The sequence below is a fragment of the Triticum dicoccoides genome, chromosome 2A (genome assembly GCF_002162155.2).
Source record: "Triticum dicoccoides isolate Atlit2015 ecotype Zavitan chromosome 2A, WEW_v2.0, whole genome shotgun sequence".
NCBI classification, from domain to species: domain Eukaryota; kingdom Viridiplantae; phylum Streptophyta; class Magnoliopsida; order Poales; family Poaceae; genus Triticum; species Triticum dicoccoides.
The window spans coordinates 346,657,175-346,663,169 of NC_041382.1; positions in this window are offsets into that span (position 1 = coordinate 346,657,175).

A 5,995-nucleotide genomic window follows, 5' to 3' on the forward strand; every position below is an offset into this window, starting at 1 on the left:
ACGGTGCGCCATTACTAGTTTGCCCGCCTTCCACCGAATGCACCCCCCCTAGTGGACCGCCTTTTCAGTTTAAAAAAATAAAAAAATGATAAAAATGTCAAAAAAATAAAAGAAAATAAGTTTGCCATGTGATATGTGGTCTAGTTGTTGGGAAAACTTACAAATATATATTTCGACTTTATTTGCAAAATCTCTCTGGAAATTTGTAAAATGGGCATAACTTTTGCATACCAACTCGGATTAAAAAGTTTTATATATGAAAAATCATCTACGAGGGTACATGGACACATTCTCCCCCTCTCATTGCTATGCATCTCCTAGATAGAAATTGAGTGATCGTAGGAAATATTTTGAAATTGCATGCTACGTTCCCCAACAGGTGTCAAGTCGGTGACGATGGAGATCATAACAGTCACTACTAGGAAAATGGCTATAGATGAAATGGACACTAATGGCGCACTACGTGTGTGTTGCGCCATTAGAATATAGGAATGGCGCACCACATACATGTACGCCATTAGTAATATATTACTACTAATGGCGCACCTGGTGTGCGGTGCGCCATTAGAAGTTTTGAAACAAAATTGTTACTAATGGCGCACCGTGGGTGTGGTGCGCCATTACTAGTTGACATAGTAATGGCGCACCACACCCACGGTGCGCCATTAGAAGTTTTGAAAAAAAAGTAAAAAAAAATAAAAAAATTGTTAGTAATGGCGCACCAGTGGACAGTCCGCCATTACTAGTTTTTAACTAGTAATGGCGCACTGTCCACTCGTGCGCCATTACTAAGTTTTTTTCAAAAAAAATTCAAGAAAAATTTCAATTTTTTTCAGAACTAGTAATGGCGCACCGTGGGTGTGGTGCGCCATTACTAGTTTGCCCGCCTTCCACCAAATGCACCCCCCCTAGTGGACCTCCTTTTCAGTTTAAAAAAAATAAAAAAATGATAAAAATGTCAAAAAAATAAAAGAAAATAAGTTTGCCATGTGATATGTGGTCTAGTTGTTGGGAAAATTTACAAATATATATTTCGACTTTATTTGCAAAATCTCTCTGGAAATTTGTAAAATGGGCATAACTTTTGCATACGAACTCGGATTAAAAAGTTTTATATATGAAAAATCATCTACCAGGGTACATGGACAGATTCTCCCCCTCTCATTGCTATGCATCTCCTAGATAGAAATTGAGTGATCGTAGGAAATATTTTGAAATTGCATGCTACGTTCCCCAACAGGTGTCAAGTCGGTGACGATGGAGATCATAACAGTCACTACTAGGAAAACGGCTATAGATGAAATGGACACTAATGGCGCACTACGTGTGTGTTGCGCCATTAGAATATAGCAATGGCACACCACATACATGTACGCCATTAGTAATATATTACTACTAATCGCGCACCTGGTGTGCGGTGCGCCATTAGAAGTTTTGAAAAAAAAATTGTTACTAATGGCGCACCGTGGGTGTGGTGCGCCATTACTAGTTGACATAGTAATGGCGCACCACACCCACGGTGCGCCATTACAAGTTTTGTAAAAAAAAGTAAAAAAAATAAAAAAAAATTGTTAGTAATGGCGCACCAGTGGACAGTGCGCCATTACTAGTTTTTAACTAGTAATGGCGCACTGTCCACTGCTGCGCCATTACTAAGTTTTTTTCCAAAAAAATTCAAGAAAAATTTCAATTTTTTTTTCAAAACTAGTAATGGCGCACCGTGGGTGTGGTGCGCCATTACTAGTTTAACTACTAATGGCGCACCACCCCACGGTGCGCCATTACTAGTTTGCCCGCCTTCCACCGAATGCACCCCCCTAGTGGACCGCCTTTTCAGTTTAAAAAAAAATAAAAAAAATGAGAAAAATGTCAAAAAATAAAAGAAAATAAGTTTGCCATGTGATATGTAGTCTAGTTGTTGGGAAAATTTACAAATATATATTTCAACTTTATTTGCAAAATCTCTCTGGAAATTTGTAAAATGGGCATAACTTTTGCATACGAACTCAGATTAAAAAGTTTTATATATGAAAATTCATCTACTCGAAAAGTTACATCCGAATTTAACTGGGGGAACCCCGTTAAACATTTTCAAAATCCCCAAAAACCTAACACAAAAAAAGTTACGGGGCTTTCAAGATCTAGAGGCAAAAAAATTCAAAAAAAAAGGTTTTGAATTTTTTTTATTTTTTTTCAAAATATGATACGTAATATGACCGGGAAGTTTGAAATATTTTACAAAATTTCATCATAGTCATGAACATGAACAAAGTCCAAGACATCAACAAGGTATAATAGGATTGATATGCTAGATATATCAACAAGTGCCTGTGAAGTGAGCTGTTGCTGGGGTTGGATAGAACTGTGAAGTTAAGCGTGCTTGGGCTAGAGTAGTGTGAGGATGGGTGACCTTGTGATTTGACCTAAGATTAAGCATATTGACCCGAGATTAAGACATAATGACCTGAGATTAAGAAAAAACGAAAAAAATGAAATTTTTTGAAAAAAATTTATGAAAAATCTGAAAAAAAAATTTGAAAAAAAATTGTTACTAATGGCGCACTTCTATGTGGTGCGCCATTAGTATACCAGATACTAATGGCGCACCGCTGGTGCGCCACAGGTGCGCCATTAGAAAAAAATTCTAATGGAGTGATGCTAGTGGCGCACCAGTAGTGCGCCATTAGTAGCGAAAATAGGTGCGCCACTAGCAGCCCTTTTCTAGTAGTGGGTGCTTTTGAGATGGAGATCAAAGGCACAAGAAGATGATGGCCATATCATGTCACATACTTTGATTGCATATGATGTTTATCCTTTATGCATCTTATTTTGCTTAGTACGGCGGTAGCATTATAAGATGACCCCTCACTAAATTTTAAGGTATAAGTGTTCTCCCTGATTATGACCGTTGCTACAATTCGTCGTGCCGAGACACCATGTGATGATCGAGTGTGATAAGCTCTACGTTCACATACAACAGGTGCAAGCCAATTTTGCACATGCATAATACTCGGGTTAAACTTGACGAGCCTAGCATATGCAGCTATTGCCTCAGAACACTGAGACCATAAGGTCGAACGTGAATCATATAGTAGATATGATCAACACAGTGATGTTCACCATTGAAAACTACTCCATCTCACGTGATGATCGGACATGGTTTAGTTGATATGGATCACGTGATCATTTATATGACTAGAGGGATGTCTATCTAAGTGGGAGTTCTTAAGTAATATGATTAATTGAACTTTAATTTATCATGAACTTAGTCCTGATAGTTTTTGCATATCTATGTTGTTGTAGATCAATGGCCAGTGCTACCGTTCGCTTGAATTTTAATGCGTTCCTAGAGAAAGCTAAGTTGAAAGATGATGGTAGCAACTACACGGACTGGGTCCATAACTTGAGGATTATTCTCATTGCTGCACAGAATAATTGCGTCCTGGAAGCACCGCTAGGTGCAAGACCTGCTACAGGAGTAATGATGGAGTCATGTACCTAAGGTAAGGTCACAGACCTGATCTAAGTACCCTGCCCAAGGACATCCTTTGAAGAGATCACCTTCCAGTCGACCTACGAGGGACTCACTCGACTGACTTGAAGGACTCGACCACGAAGACTCACTCGACCACCAACAGGTCAAGAGGCACTCTGCACTGCAACGGTCTGTAATTAAGTAGACTTTATGATAGTAAAGACACTTTATGTGGGGCGTTATCAGTAACGCCCCGGACTTAACGCACCTTAAACCCTCTCCTACGTGGGCTGGCTGGGGTCTTGGCGCACTCTATATAAGCCACCCCCCTCCACAGGTAGAAGGGTTCGGCACCCTGTAACTCATATACACATAATCCACTCGACCGCCTCCGGGCTCCGAGACGTAGGGCTTTTACTTCCTCCGAGAAGGGCCTAAACTCGTACATCTCTTGTGCTTACAACCTCTCCATAGCTAGGACCTTGCCTCTCCATACCTACCTCCCACTCTAGTGTCAGACTTAGAACCACGACAGTTGGCGCCCACCGTGGGGCAGGTGTTTTAGCGATTTTGTGGAGAAGTTGCGATTCTTCCGAGTACTTTCATCATGGTGGCTGCTGGAGTTTTGGTCGAGGGCCGAGAGATCCGTCTCGGTGCTCTCACCTTCGTCGCCGACGACTCCGCCTGGCTCCAGGAGGCTCCACTCGACGTTGATGCGCTCCCCGTCCGCGGTGCGACGCATTTTCGCGCATGTGTCCGTGGCATTCTGCTGCGGCACCCCGTATCGGTCGACTCCCCCATCGGCCACCCTCTCGGTCTCCCGCCAGCGCAAGCGCTCGGGCCGGTCGAGGCTTCAGCGGTGGGTGAGGCACGCGGTGGCTCGCTAGACGGCCACCACCCAAGTTGCGGCAATCGAGCCCGACGAATCTCTTTACAGCCTGTTCGATCTGTCGACTGGCTCCGTAGAGACTACATCCGAGTGCGATAGCAGTGATCCAGCGGCAGAAATCCTGATGGTCGTCGGGCCCCGCAGTCCCCCTGGCTTCGCCCATGATGGTGGGGCAGGCGACGGAGGCGACCCCGCACGAGACCACGAAGAGTACCAGCCCGAGCCACTCGACTCTATGCAAAGAGAGGAACTTCGCCGCAGGAACGTGGATGCCCTGCGTACTCCCATCGCAGGAGAAACCCCCGAGGCTCGCGCCTTGGAGGAGGCACGTTTGGCCAACTTGGCCGAACGCACTCGCCTGGAGAATCTTCAGTGAGCACTCGACGAGCGCGCACGGCAACGAGTTCCCGACACCAGTCGACGTCAACTCTTCCCGTCGACTCAGGTATATCGAACCCCAATCCAGAATTTAGCAGCTGCGACCCGTATTGCAGAGTCCATCCAGCCCTCTCAGTCGGAAGCTGGCAGAGGCTTGATGCAGATCAGGGATCTGCTCCGGGCAGCAGGTGATCAGAATTCGGCCGTGTTGCAGTCGCGCAACAGAATTCACAGTCGATCCGTCGCTGCGAATACGGTTCAGTCGGCTTACAGCCCCAGATCTCCTCCGCGGCGTGAAGGGCGCGAGAATCGACGAGACCAATATGGAGACCGACACGACCGAGATGATAGGCGTCGAGTGCCCAATTCCCCTCCGAGGGGTGGGTCTTACGCTCCTCGGTAGCAAGATGACAGACGTCAGCTCAGTGCGGGGCGAAGAGTTCCAGTCGACCCCAGAGAACCAGGCTTCGACGCGTGATCCATTATCGTGCAAGGCTTGGTCGACCGGAACAGAGCCCATCGAGGTGGACTCGACAGAGATGCGCCTACGAGCAGTCGAGTGCATGTTTCTGGTCCGGAATGTTGCAGCAGAGCTATCAGAGCCGCAGTGATCCCTCCCAATTTCAGGTTGGCAACAGGAGTCAGCAAGTTCACTGGTGAGTCTAAGCCTGAAACTTGGCTTGAGGACTACCGAGTGGCGGTTCAGATTGGTGGTGGGAATGATGAGGTGGCCATGAAACATCTGCCCCTCATGTTGGAAGGTTCTGCCAGAGCATGGTTGACTCAGTTACCTCCTAGCAGCATTTACACTTGGGAAGATCTGTCCCGAGTGTTCGTCAGAACGTTTGAAGGAACTTGCAAGCGACCGGCTGGATTGACGGAGCTGCAAGTCTGCGTGCAGAAGACCAATGAGACTCTCAGGGAGTATATTCAGAGGTGGATCACTTTGCACCATACTATGGAGAATGTGTCTGATCATCAGGCAGTCTGCGCCTTCAAGGATGGTGTCAAGAACAGAGAATTGAGTTTGAAATTTGGTCGAACCGGTGACATGACCTTGAGTCGGATGATGGAAATTGCTACCAAGTACGCCAACGACGAAGAAGAAGACCGACTCCAAAGCGGCAAGCACAAGCCGAGTCAGTCGGAGAAGGGAAACACCAGTCGGAAACAGAAGCGGAAGGCTGAACCGGCAGCTCCTGGAGAGGCTCTGGCCGTGACTCAGGTAAAGTTTAAGGGGAAACCAAAAGGAT